The sequence below is a fragment of the Larimichthys crocea genome, chromosome VI (assembly GCF_000972845.2).
Source record: "Larimichthys crocea isolate SSNF chromosome VI, L_crocea_2.0, whole genome shotgun sequence".
NCBI lineage: Eukaryota > Metazoa > Chordata > Actinopteri > Sciaenidae > Larimichthys > Larimichthys crocea.
The window spans coordinates 8,300,367-8,314,518 of record NC_040016.1 but is presented as its reverse complement, the minus strand read 5'-3'; the positions used below and the strand labels follow the sequence as shown (position 1 = coordinate 8,314,518).

General features: G+C 37.4%; 9 non-coding genes across 9 annotated transcripts; all 9 read right to left on the bottom strand.

Moving 5' to 3' along the window:
- Window positions 1-384: 384 nt before the first annotated feature.
- trnar-ucg (transfer RNA arginine (anticodon UCG)) lies at window positions 385-462 on the bottom strand. Its single transcript has one exon. It is a non-coding gene; the product is annotated as a tRNA-Arg (tRNA).
- Window positions 463-1,043: 581 nt separating this feature from the next.
- On the bottom strand, window positions 1,044-1,126 carry trnas-uga (transfer RNA serine (anticodon UGA)). Its single transcript has one exon. It is a non-coding gene; the product is annotated as a tRNA-Ser (tRNA).
- Window positions 1,127-1,683: 557 nt separating this feature from the next.
- trnas-uga (transfer RNA serine (anticodon UGA)) lies at window positions 1,684-1,765 on the bottom strand. Its single transcript has one exon. It is a non-coding gene; the product is annotated as a tRNA-Ser (tRNA).
- A 398-nt stretch (window positions 1,766-2,163) lies between these two features.
- Window positions 2,164-2,241, bottom strand: trnas-uga (transfer RNA serine (anticodon UGA)). The gene has a single exon. It is a non-coding gene; the product is annotated as a tRNA-Ser (tRNA).
- Window positions 2,242-2,629: 388 nt separating this feature from the next.
- trnas-cga (transfer RNA serine (anticodon CGA)) lies at window positions 2,630-2,712 on the bottom strand. Its single transcript has one exon. It is a non-coding gene; the product is annotated as a tRNA-Ser (tRNA).
- Window positions 2,713-3,287: 575 nt separating this feature from the next.
- Window positions 3,288-3,368, bottom strand: trnas-uga (transfer RNA serine (anticodon UGA)). Its single transcript has one exon. It is a non-coding gene; the product is annotated as a tRNA-Ser (tRNA).
- Window positions 3,369-3,926: 558 nt separating this feature from the next.
- trnas-uga (transfer RNA serine (anticodon UGA)) lies at window positions 3,927-4,008 on the bottom strand. Its single transcript has one exon. It is a non-coding gene; the product is annotated as a tRNA-Ser (tRNA).
- A 620-nt stretch (window positions 4,009-4,628) lies between these two features.
- On the bottom strand, window positions 4,629-4,710 carry trnas-uga (transfer RNA serine (anticodon UGA)). The gene has a single exon. It is a non-coding gene; the product is annotated as a tRNA-Ser (tRNA).
- A 403-nt stretch (window positions 4,711-5,113) lies between these two features.
- Window positions 5,114-5,195, bottom strand: trnas-uga (transfer RNA serine (anticodon UGA)). The gene has a single exon. It is a non-coding gene; the product is annotated as a tRNA-Ser (tRNA).
- Between the last annotated feature and the right edge of the window lie 8,957 nt (window positions 5,196-14,152).

Below are 14,152 nucleotides of genomic sequence, written 5' to 3'. Positions count from 1 at the left end.
AAATTGGAGCCCACACTAAATATTACTTGGTTTTAGATAAACAGTACACAGCCAAGTTCAGACTTTGGACACCAGTGTAGAGGACATTAGAGACTAAGAGGCATAAGAGGACTAGTTTTTAGAGACATAAGAACTCAATTTAGAACTCAAGCAACAAAAATGATTGAAGTTTTCGAAGTTTTTTGAACCCTGTTACGGGCAACACAATGAGTCAGTTCATTATAATTTTCAAGCTTTCAACATTCAATGACATCGGAATCATTTCTTCCCAATTGAAGAACACTTGTCTCAAGGAAGGGTCAACAGTCACGAGGTCACAAATCACACAACAGTAAACGTAGAGTTGTTGTCAGGACACCTCAATTCTCAAGGAATCAGACCAGTCGTGAGCAGGGTTTGAACCTGCGCGGGATACCCCATTGGATTTCGAAGTCCAACGCCTTAAACCACTCGGCCATCCACAGCCTATGACGAAAGATTAGTATTTTGATCGCCACACCCTAAACTCTAAGTCAGCCGTATCCATATTTAGCTGTAACCTCGAACTTTCATGGATTAATCAGCATTAAATATAAAATGGAGCCCACACTAAATATACTTGGTTTTAGATAAGAGTCACAAAGCCAAGTTCAAGACTTTGGACACCAGTTGTAGATCATTAAGAACTCAGCAAACCAAAACTGATTGCCAACTGTTAAGTTTTAGAAGGGATTTTCGAACCACATGAGTCAGTCTTACAATTTTCACCAAGTATTCAGCTTCAAACATTCCAAAGACCTCGATCATTTTCCACCATGATGAACCCTTGTCTAAGGTCACAATAGCACGAGGAGAATTGTTGTCAGAAACATTAAATTTCCACAAGTATTCAAGCTTCAATCACTGTGAGCAGGGTTTGAAACCTGCACAGGGAAACAAAACCACCCCAAACTGGGCCCGTAAACCACAACAGTTTGGTTTTAGAGGGGATTCCAAGACATCAAGTCGTTCTTCACCAATTGAAGTCCTTTGTGACACTCATTTCTCAATTTCAAGTGTATCAGCGCTGTGAGCAGGGTTTGAAACCTGCGCGGGGGATACCCCATTGGATTTCAAGTCCAAGCCTTAACCACTCGGCCATCACAGCCCTGGACAAACTATACGTATTTTGATCGCCACACACCTAAACCTCAAGTCAGCCGTATCCAGTATTATAGCTGTAATCTCGAACTTTCATGGATTAATCAGCATAAAATCATAAAATGGAGCCCACACTAAATATACTTGGTTTTAGATAACAGTACACAGCCAAGTCAAGACTTTGGACACCAGTGTAGAGACATTAAGAACTCAAGCAACCAAATGATTGCCAACTGTTAAGTTTTAGAAGGGGATTCGAAACAATGATCAGTCTTACAAATTTTCAAAGTATTCAAGCTTCAAACCTTCCAAAGACATCGAATCATTCTTCCCAATTGATGACCCTTGTCTCAAGGGTTCACAATGCACAGAGGAGAATTGTTGTCGAAACATAAATTCCACAAGTATTCAGCTCATCACTGTGAGCAGGGTTTGAACCTGCACAGGGAAAACCACCCCCAACTGACGTCAACAAACAGTTGGTTTAAGGGGAATTCCAAGCATCAAGTCGTTCTTCACCAATGAAGTCTTGTGACACTCAATTCTCAATTTCAAGTGTCCAGCCGCTGTGAGCAGGGTTTGAACCTGCGCGGGGATACCCATTGGATTTCAAGTCCAACGCCCTTAACCACTCGGCCATCACAGCCTATGAAAAGATATGATTTTTGATCGCCACACCCTAAACTCTAAGTCAGCCGTATCCAGTATTATAGCTGTAAACTCGACACTTTCATGGATTAATCAGTAAAATCATTAAATGGAGCCCACACTAAATATACTGGTTTTAGATAAACAGTACACAGGCAAGTCAAGACTTTGGACACCAGTGTAGAGACATTAGAACTTAAGCAGCCAAACTGATTGCCAACTGTTAAGTTTTAGAGGGTTTGAACACCAATGAGTCAGTCTAATTTCACACAGTATTCAAGCTTCAAACATTCCAAAGACATCGAATCATCTTCCCAATTGAAGACCTTGTCTCAAGGAGTCACAATAGCACAGATGAGAGAATTGTTGTCAGGAAACACCTCAATTTCTCGTCAACGCTGTGAGCAGGTTTGAACCTGCGGGGATACCCATTGGATTTCAAGTCCAACGCCTTAACCACTCGGCCATCACAGCCTATGGACAAAAACATAGTATTTGATCGCCCACACCCTAAACTCTAAGTCAGCCGTATCCAGTATTATAGCTGTAACTCGAACTTTCATGGATTAATCAGCATAAACATAAAATGGAGCCACCACTAAATATACTTGGTTTTAGATAAAGTACAAGCCAAGTCAAGACTTTGGACACCAGTGTAGAGACATTAAGAACTCAAGCAAGCCAAACATGACTGTGAAGTTTTGAACACAATGAGTCAGTCTTATAAATTTTCAAGCTTCAAACATTCCAAGACATCGAATCATTCTTCCCAATTGAAGACCCTTGTCTCAAGGAGTCACAACAGCACAGCGAGAGTTGTTGTCAGAAAAACACCTCATTTCTGCAGGAATCAAGCACCAGTCGCTGTGACAGGGTTTGAACCTGCGCGGGGATATACCCCATTGGATTTCGCGTCCAACGCCTTAACCACTCGGCCATCACAGCCTATGAAGAAAGATTATCGTATTTTGATCGCCACACCCTAAACTCTAAGTCAGCCGTATCCAGTATTATAGCTGTAACCTCGGAACTTTCATGGATTAATCAGCATAAAATCATAAAATGGAGCCCACACTAAATATACTTGGTTTTAGATAAAGTACAAAGCCAAGTCAAGACTTTGGACCCCAGTGTGAGCATTAAGAACTCAAGCAAACCAAAACTGATTGCCAACTGTTAGTTTTAGAAGGGGATTTCGAAACACAATGAGTCAGTCTTACAAATTTTCACAATTATTCAGCTTCAAACATTCCAAAGACATCGAATCATTCTTCCCAATTGAAGACCCTTGTCTCAAGGAGTCACAATAGCACAGAGGAGAATTGTTGTCAGAAACATTAAATTTCCACAAGTATTCAGCTTCAATCACTGTGAGCAGGGTTTGACCTGCACAGGGAACAAACCACCCCAAACTGACCGTCAAACCACAACAGTTTGTTTTAGAGGGAATTCAATGACCTCAAGTCGTTCTTCACAATTGAAGTCCTTGTGACACTCAATTTCTCAATTTCAATGTCAGCCGCTGTGAGCAGGTTTGAACCTGCGCGGGGATACCCCATTGGATTTCAAGTCCAACGCCTTAACCACTCGGCCATCACAGCCTATGGACAAAAATATACGTATTTTGATCGCCACACCCTAAACTCTAAGTCAGCCGTATCCAGTATTATAGCTGTAATCTCGAACTTTCATGGATTAATCAGCATAAAATCATAAAATGGAGCCCACACTTTTAGATAACAGTACACAGCCAAGTAAAGACTTTGGACACCAGTGTAGAGACATTAAACTCAAGCAACCAAACTGAGCCAACTGTTAAGTTTAAGGGGGATTTCGAACACAATGAGTCAGTCTTACAAATTTTCACAATATTCAAGCTTCAAACATTCCAAAGACATCGAATCATCTTCCCATTGATGACCCTTTCTCAAGGAGTCACAAAATAGCACAGAGGAGAATGTTGTCAGAAAACATTAATTTCCACAAGTATTCAAGTCAATCACTGTGCGCAGGGTTTGAACCTGCACAGGGAACCAAACCACCCCAAACTGACCGTCAAACCACACAGTTGGTTTTAGAGGGAATTCCAATGACATATTCGTTTCTTCACCAATTTGAAGTCCTTTGTGACACTCAATTTCTCAATTTCAAGCGTCAGCCGCTGTGAGCAGGGTTTGAACCTGCGCGGGGATACCCCATTGGATTTCAAGTCCAACGCCTTAACTACTCGGCCATCACAGCCTATGAAGAATGATATATGTATTTTGATCGCCACACCCTAAACTCTAAGTCAGCCGAATCCAGTATTATAGCTGTAATCTCGAAGTTTCATGGATTAATCAGCATAAAATCATAAAATGGAGCCCACACTAAATATACTTGGTTTTAGATAACAGTACACAGCCAAGTCAAGACTTTGGACACCAGTGTAGAGACATTAAGAACTCAAGCAAGCCAAACTGATTGCCAACTGTTAAGTTTTAGAAGGGGATTTCGAACACAATGAGTCAGTCTTACAAATTTTCACAAGTATTCAAGCTTCAAACATTCCAAAGACATCGAATCATTCTTCCCAATTGAAGACCCTTGTCTCAAGGAGTCACAATAGCACAGAGGAGAATTGTTGTCAGAAACATTAAATTTCCACAAGTATTCAAGCTTCAATCACTGTGAGCAGGGTTTGAACCTGCACAGGGAACAAACCACCCCAAACTGACCGTCAAACCACAACAGTTTGGTTTTAGAGGGGGATTCCAATGACATCAAGTCGTTCTTCACCAATTGAAGTCCTTTGTGTCAAGGAACAACAACAGCACAGAGGAGTATCAGAAACACTCAATTTCTCAATTTCAAGTGTCAGCCGCTGTGAGCAGGGTTTGAACCTGCGCGGGGATACCCCATTGGATTTCAAGTCCAACGCCTTAACCACTCGGCCATCACAGCCTATGAAGAAAGATATATGTATTTTGATCGCCACACCCTAAACTCTAAGTCAGCCGTATCCAGTATTATAGCTGTAACCTCGAACTTTCATGGATTAATCAGCATAAAATCATAAAATGGAGCCCACACTAAATATACTTGGTTTTAGATAAGAGTACAAAGCCAAGTCAAGACTTTGGACACCAGTGTAGAGACATTAAGAACTCAAGCAAGCCAAAATGATGTGAAGTTTTGAACACAATGAGTCAGTCTTACAAATGTTCACAACTTTTCAAGCTTCAAACATTCCAAAGACATCGAATCATTCTTCCCAATTGAAGACCCTTGTCTCAAGGAGTCACAATAGCACAGAGGAGAGTTGTTGTCAGAAACACCTCATTTCTGCAAGTATTCAAGCATCAGTCGCTGTGAGCAGGGTTTGAACCTGCGCGGGGATACCCCATTGGATTTCAAGTCCAACGCCTTAACCACTCGGCCATCACAGCCTATGAACAAAGATATATGTATTTTGATCGCCACACCCTAAACTCTAAGTCAGCCGTATCCAGTATTATAGCTGTAACCTCGAACTTTCATGGATTAATCAGCATAAAATCATAAAATGGAGCCCACACTAAATATACTTGGTTTTAGATAAGAGTACAAAGCCAAGTCAAGACTTTGGACACCAGTGTAGAGACATTAAGAACTCAAGCAAGCCAAACTGATGTGAAGTTTTGAACACAATGAGTCAGTCTTACAAATTTTCACAACTTTTCAAGCTTCAAACATTCCAAAGACATCGAATCATTCTTCCCAATTGAAGACCCTTGTCTCAAGGAGTCACAATAGCACAGAGGAGAATTGTTGTCAGAAACATTAAATTTCCACAAGTATTCAAGCTTCAATCACTGTGAGCAGGGTTTGAACCTGCACAGGGAACAAAACACCCCAAACTGACCGTCAAACCACAACAGTTTGGTTTTAGAGGGGGATTCCAATGACATCAAGTCGTTCTTCACCAATTGAAGACCCTTGTCTCAAGGAGTCACTTGAGCACAGAGGACAGCTGTTGTCGGAAACATTCAATTTCCGCAAGTATTCAAGCTTCAAACACTGTGAGCAGGGTTTGAACCTGCACAGGGAACAAACCACACCAAACTGAACTTCAAACCATAACATTTTGGTTTCAGAGGGGGATACCCAAGTCATCAAGTCATTCTTCCCAATTGATATGTTTGTGTCAAGGAATAACAACAGCACCGAGGACAACTCTTGTCAGAAACATGTAATTTTAACAAGCATTCTAGCCGTGATCGCTGTGAGCAGGGTTTAAACCCACACTGCATTTTGAAGTCCATATTTAAATTTATCCACTTCATAAAAAACCAAAGGCACTGAGTCTGAAACAGTCAGTCTTTGCAAAGTATGAGCTATTTCAAATAAATTAAAATTCACTAGTTAAAGCTCACCCCAGTCATCTTCTCAAATTTTTAAGGACAGGATATTTCAAAGATATCCGGCCACAATGTCTTTTCTACTTTTCTGTTTTTACAAAAACATGCTTGTACTATTGAAGAAAAAGCTGTAGTATGCACATTGTCCACTAGAGACCAGTACAACCTGTTCAAAGCAGGCCACAATGTCTGTCAGTCTTTTAAACCAGACCCTTTATACTGTAATAAAGCTGCAGAGAGCTAAACACACTGACAACTTTTCCAAGAAGGTGTATACAATTTTGCCAACTTTTCTTGGAAAATAATTGCATACAAAACAACAACAAATTCAATGATAGTGATGTTATATGAATAAAAAAAATATGAGATACCATAAACAAGACTTAGACTATAGAAAAAGTTGTAGTAATCACATTGTCCACTTGAGACCAGTACAACCTGTTCAAAGCAATCAGTCTTCAGTCTTTTAAACCAGACTCTTTATACTGTTATTTTTTTAGCGTGTGTGTGGATTCACAGATGCAGAGAGATAAAACTTAACTTTTCCAAGAAAAGTGTGTTTCTGCCAATTTTACCAACAACTTTTTTCAGAAAACAACAACAAATTCAATTCAGTTCAAATATGGGACACCATATACAAGACTTAGTAGACTATACGTGTATATATATATATATATAGATAGATTATATTATATATATTAGATAGATATATCTATATATATATATATATACTTTCCCAATGACAGCTCTCTCTTGCTCTCTCTGATATCAACGATTTTTGTGAATGATCTCTTCTCACGCACTCCCCTCCTCTAATGTACTCTTTAATCAAAAATACATAAAATTATGCTTGTACTCTAAAATGATTTTATAGGGATTATTTTAATCCTGTGTCTTTGCTTCTATTGTTTATTGTGTATAAGGTACTTTGTAACATTGGTTTAGAAAAGAGCTATTAGAATAAGCTTCATTATTGTTTTTATTATTACAGCAACATTTATCCAGAGTTTGTGTGACTAGCAACCTGACTCTTCACATACATTTTTTGTATAACACTACACAGGTCAAATAAAGTATTAAGCATTGTAATATTGCACATGACAAGAGTCCTGTGGCAAACACAGGATTGGATTTTCTATTTGTAGTAGTGTTAGTCTGGTAATGCTAAAGTCTGAGGATTACTGATGTCAGTTACAGTAATGATGGAAGGCATGGATGGTAATCATACTTTATATATATAGCATTTACTGATGGTAGAATTAATTAAATGATTTAGCAAATACAGACCAGAAAGTAGATGACAGATGGAAAGGATAGGCATACAGTGGATTTTAGGACAGTATTTGATGTTTAAGGGATGAATTGACGTGTTACACTTTGAACAAGGAGTAATGAAATGTATGCACACACTGTGTGGCTGCAGTGAATAAAACCGGAACCCTCTTAAAAACCACATTAACCCAGTTTATAAGCACTAGATAAATTAATAAATTAAGTAGTTGCCTTGGGGTATAAGAGGCAGCAAGGAAAATTTGAATTAGATGATGCGAACAGAAGTAAACAATAATGTACAGGAAACAGTAGTGGGGCAAGTAAAAGTACAGGTTCAGGTTCAGAGAAACTGGAAAACAAAATGTACAAACAAACACTGACAATTTGGCCATGGAGGGAAAGGAGCCTGGTATCTAACTGGGTGATTGCAAAATGAGACAGGTGAGCAGATGGGAGTCAGATGCCTAGGACAGGATAGTAACAATGACTGCAAACATCTATAGAACTGCAGGGGCCTGGGAAGTGGGACTGTAGCTGAAGAGAGGCTAAATGACATCACAGTACAACCTGATGGTTTTTTTTTGTCACTAAAATATTTTCTATAGAGCCAGAAGTCCTTTGTGATCAACAACATACAGTATCCATCCTCCAGATAACATATTAGTGTGACAGAGGGAATTATGTAACACTCATGTTAAAGTGAACATCTATCTCATATCTCAGTAAGCACACTCAAGTGAGCTGCCTACATATTTATTCCCTTACAATTTCAGCTGTTCTGTAAGCATCCAAGAACATTTTATCATTTTTAAGACGTACATCCAGAGTATTATGCTCATTCATGCAGTACAGCAGTACTGTCAGTCATCTACTTTTTGTATTACTGTTGTCACGGACAACTAACCTGCTGTGAGCTCTTATCTGTTCTTCAGTTTGTATTAAAATGCATCTGACCCACAAGTAGATGTTTTCCATGTTCCTATTCAACACGAAATGAGAACCCTTGAGATAAATAGGTCAGACATCCTTTGTAAATCCAAAACAGAGCCAGGGTCAGGGGAGAGAGGTCTAGTTTAAGATTAGCTTTTTGTTTTAATAGACATTTGAACACATTGTTAGTGTTAATTTTAGAGTTAATTATACACATTTTTATTTTTCATCATTTTAGAGGATATAAAACCTGTCTAATCCTTTCCTATGCACCACCAGTTGGCTTTTTGTTTTGTTCATTGAATCTGTCCTCCCAAAATCACATGCTATGCAAATATTAAAAAAAAAGAAAAAAAAGAAAAACCTCAACAACAACTCACAAACGCACACACAACACATGCCGCACACACTGACAGGGCACCCATTTTTGTCCCGTGGCAGATGTGGCCATTGGCCGTGATGGATAATCCAGAATGCTGGGTTTGATACAAGCAGGATTTAGCCATAACTATGATACTAACATCTGTCGGGTTCCCGCTTCAAGCTCCCAAACCCAGACTGAACAAAAGCGGAATATTTTTGTCTTAGTGTTTTGACAAAGAGGAGAAAAGCACTCAATAGATTCAGAAGGTAAGTCTACAAGGAATCTATCACTGTCTCATGGCCTAGAAAAGATGTACTTCATTCATTCATTACAGCTTGTGTAACCTGTTTTTTTGCACAGCCTTGATTCAAGATGCTTTGTGTGTGTGGTCCATAACTTTATTTACAGATGATCTTCATTTTCATAACATTAGAAATATGACTATTGTAAATGGATCAAAATCAAAAAAACATCTGTTTCAATTTTCAATCTTTATAATCTTAAGATTAAAGATTAAAAAACATCAATAATTCTGACTGCAGTTTATTGTTACATATTTATTAGTGCTTAACGTTTAGGAAAAACTGGTCTGAAAGTGACGATTATACTGAAATAATAATAAATACTTTGCTATTATTCATCACTGCATAACTCATGTTCATCAGAAAATCTCATTTTCAATGCTAAAAATGCATATTTTAGATAAAGTAACTTTAGATTTTGATTTGTTGAAAGAGGTTTGGAGGTTATTGGGGGTGACAGATGAATTAGTTATTATTGCATGCTTTATTATAGTCTGATATGACATGACAAGAAAATGTGCCTTTAGGAGAAGTGAAGCTAATGAACATAAAAGTCATTTGTAACTCCATAATTAAACCCAGAAAATGTATGAGTGAATATTGTACTAGTGCACTCTTTAAACTCGATAATCCTTTAGATAGAAACCTCACAGTGTGATGTTGTTTGATGCACTTAAAAATCTTTAAAAATCACATAAAATGTGAGTAAAGTAAATTCTCTAATCACGGAAAACCACCCATCGCTTTACTGTAATAAGTATTTATTACAGAATGATGTCTACATTTCCTGCAGCATGCAAAGACTATATGGATTTATTATCTCAAAATGACAAGTGGCTCTGAGAGTAAGAAAGCTGATGGACATTATGATTTTAGATTCATTGATGAAATTAAATTTTAATGATCTCTGACAGAATTCGCTTCACTACAGCAGACAGCACAGATCAAGTATAGAGCAAGGGAAATGAAGAGGATAAAATATAAGGCAGTTATATTATTACATCATTATGCCAAAAATTCCTACTCATGATGTACAATATATTAGAATAATCATATGATGCATTAACAACAAGGTAGTCCAGTGACTCTGTTACCTAAGAATATTGATTAATATATTTAGATTAGATGAGATTAGAATATTAGTTAGTAAATACTTAAATGACAGTACTTGTGGTGTGAACTTTAACTCTGTATCTTGTCATTAACTTATTCAATTAACGTATTTACTTGTTCAACCTCACCATCTTTGGTGTGTTCACCAATACAACATTTTATGTGTACATCCAGTTTAATAAAGTAAAATAAAGTGTAGTTTTGTTGGCAGGATCTTTCAAGTTCAAACAAAATGTACTAACCTGCAGTCATCTAGGTAAATTGTTTTCTTTTTAGCACACTCAAAAAAATATTTTGGCCACTTACAGTATGCACTTCAATTGCATCCATGCATTTGTAAACATAGTTTTAATATACATAAACCAACAAACTTAATATGATGCAAGTAATAAGATTTATGTAATAGTACTAATCAACTCAAAATGACTGCATTCATTTTCATTGTTGGGTTTGGGCAAACAAATTGTCTTTATTAATATTAATAACATGATATGCTACTGCTGAATTAAATTTAGTTACTGGGCTCTAATCAGCTCTACATCAACCATCTGAATAGCCACAAATTCCACTGCAGTTAGAATATCAGCTTATGTAAGTTTCTTTATACATACTATTATTGTATTAATAATTTCAAAAGTAAATAAGACCAGACTCCAGTTCTTCTTCAGACCAGGAGAAGAACATTCAGTCACGTGTGATAACTCCACTTGCAGACTGGACAGTTGTCATTACATCAGATATATTGAAAAGCTCAAATATCTTACTTTATCTATCTATGTATTTTTTCAGATTTCTCTCTCAAAACTGATTGGGCACTAAAGCAACCAGGTTAAGAGTCAAAGTAGTTGCTGTCTTGGACAAACTCAAATCCTCTCTATCTTACACTTTTTAACAACATGTGAACAGCTTTGGTTCTAAGGAGTAATAACCCTAAACAGTCTATTTTTACAGAGCTTCTTTTTCAAGCCACCACTTTGCAATTGCAGAATGTGAAGTTTGGCAATGCTTGGCTTGTGGGAGTTGCTAACAAGTAACTACAGAACATACAAGTTGAAGCTCTAGTAATTTGCACTTGATGTTGCCTATTTATAGATCGAAGCATGCGTGTCCCGGTGTAAATTGTAGCTAGAAGGAGAAGATTAATGTTTTGGTTTATTCGATCCAACCCTAGTAAATGAAACTGAAATAAATTCCAATAAGTAACCTGCATCATGTTCAATTTCTCTCAAACCAAATTAGGTGCAATTCAAAATTTGACTTGTTACGACCTTGATTTGCATTTCAGCTAATCAAAACCTCTTGCCTCCATGCAGGCCGTGAAAACAAACCACTTATATAACTTACCTTCTTCATTCAAAGGACGTCACATCAAATTGTTTAATGTTCCATAATAATGCTTTCTACAGTGTACTTGATAGACATAAGTACTATTTTCAGCTACAGGACAATCACTTCGGACAACAAGTTAATGACTGTGCTGATTTGATGCAGCCTGGTCAGCGCTTCAGAAGCTGCTCTGTAAGCAGTAGCTAACTTTAGCTCATTAGCACACTGAATAAATACTGAAATTCCAAGTCATGTTTAAGCTTGGTGCTGAATATTTGATGGAATTTTAATTGGCTTGGAGTCTTAGAAGTTACAGATTATAGATTACACACAACTTTTGCATCTCTTTGCAAAGGATAATATTTATATTCCACTCCATTACTTATAGTTTTACTTTGAAAACCTGAATAGTATGAAAAGTAGAAGTAGAAGTTGTTATGGAATTTCCTATCCTTAGGCTACACATGGTCACGTGTGGGTCTTGAGGTCCTCGGCAGTATTAATTGTTTATCTTTGACTAGGTGCCACCATATCTCAACACTGTGGTGGCCGGGGTCGAAGAGACCTATTGCTGCCTTCCTAGTCATAATAGATAGCTTGTTGTTGACGTTCCAATCTGCGTAAACAGACATCTGTGTCTCCAGACTAGAATATATTGACAATGACACCTCCATAAGTAAAAATATTCTCTTTGACTAATTCTGAGCATATAGTATTTTTCAGGGTGTGATCTTTGGGTTTAAAGTTTATCCACCATCACGACTTTGTCAGAATGCGAGACCAACTCAAGCACTTCAGGTGTACTTTGAAAGTGTCTCTAATTCTCCTTGGCCAAGCATCAATAAATAATACAGCATAAGACATCAGAGGCTCCTGAACACTTTCTTCCTTCCTGACCTCACCATTGACCTTTGACTTCAGCAATTTCTCCACAACAGAAGTCATGTCAGTACACATTCTGATTCACCAATAAATGCATCAAGCAATGTCACCACTGAATAAAGGAACATTATTTTATTTGAACAGGGCCAATGTGATTTGCTGCTATTCGTCTTTTGTGCTTTTGGACAAAGGAAGAAAGTCCTTAACTGTCCATCAATTTAATTTTGTCATTATTTTTAGACTCACTTATTGTTATTCTTGCTTGAAGGCTGAATGAAAGTCCTATACTGAGTAGTCACTAAAAGGGTTTCTAAGGAGACATGGTTTGCATGTTAGCATACTTTCATTTATACATTAAGGCTTTTTTCCTGCAGTTCCTAAACACACTTTTATCAAGATTTACCAAGGACGGTGTGAGCAATTTTATGTAAATTATCTGTGTCTAGCTTTGAACAGTAAAGATGAATGACGAAAAGACCCAGAGTTCTCTATACTTGGAAAATGTACATATACAGCATATACAATATGACTGTAACTCTGAATAGTTGTTGATTAAACCCGATTTGTACAGTTCAGTGACCTTAACCCAGCATGTTTCATAATGTTGACACCAGTTCTTTTTTTGACATTTTTCAGACAGTAAGAACAAGTGAAAAAAACACTTTTGTTTCGAGGTACTTCAGTTCAAGACAAAGCTCAGTGTGAATGCAGATTGAGTGAAAAAAGGAGGCATAATGAAAACTCCCCATGGCGATTCATTGACTGGAGACTGATTATTTTGTCATCAAGTTTTGAAATACCAACCATTTGCCCTTCTTCCAAAATATAATCTAAACAGCTAGTTTTGTAAGCAAACTCTACTTACAGAGTGATGTCACATCAACATAGTCATTAACACTTTATAATAAATGTAATTTCGTTCTATGATTTGGGTAATGATAAAAAAAATAATAACTTCACAATGTTAGTTACATAGACACAGTGGAAGAAAGACAGGGAGTAGCAATTGTGAATTTTAGTGGAAGGAAGACAAAAATTGGGTACCTGCTGGGAAATAACTCAAGTTTAGAAAAAGTGAACATTAACATTGTTCTTCCTGTCTAATTAAAAAATAAAATTATACTGCAAGACACATATCAGAAAACTAAATGCACACACAATGACTTCTTTCCTCGGGCAACTGAGCCTCCTAAAAACCCCTTCTTGGGTCCTCCTAAAAGCAATACATAAGGTCTCACAGTGTGATGCTTGCACTTACGTATAAAAGGCCTTACGCTCCTTCTCCACCTGTGACAGGTGTGGTAGCCGTCCAGTGTCTTACCCAAGAACTTACCTCACCATCAGACAGGTTGACATAAGAGTCCAAGATGTTTTATACTGAAAGGTTTATTGAAGCTTGATCAAAGAAAATAGAATAAAGGAATAAAGGAAAAATAGAGGCTTTATCAATACACTTGTCATGACGTAATGCTGCTTCAAGTCTGAAGAAGCCGTCCTCTCTGGCTCATATGTATGCCCTCATCATTGTGACACAACTACTTGATGTCTTGATGTGACTCCTACTCAAGCATTTGTTGAAACCATGGATGTCAAAACCTCAGTTTTTTCAGAACGATAAAAAAAATGAGACACATTTAGCACCAGAAATGAACATATATGTTTACACATTGGTCAGTGAACTGTTTAATATTTTAAATAGATTAATGTGGATTGTGAGCGAAGTTGGATATACATTTTTCTTTTTTTTTGTGGATGGCTGTGAGCCTTGTTCGCAAAGCTTGTCATCTATTCTTGGCTTAAAAATCTCAAAACATTAT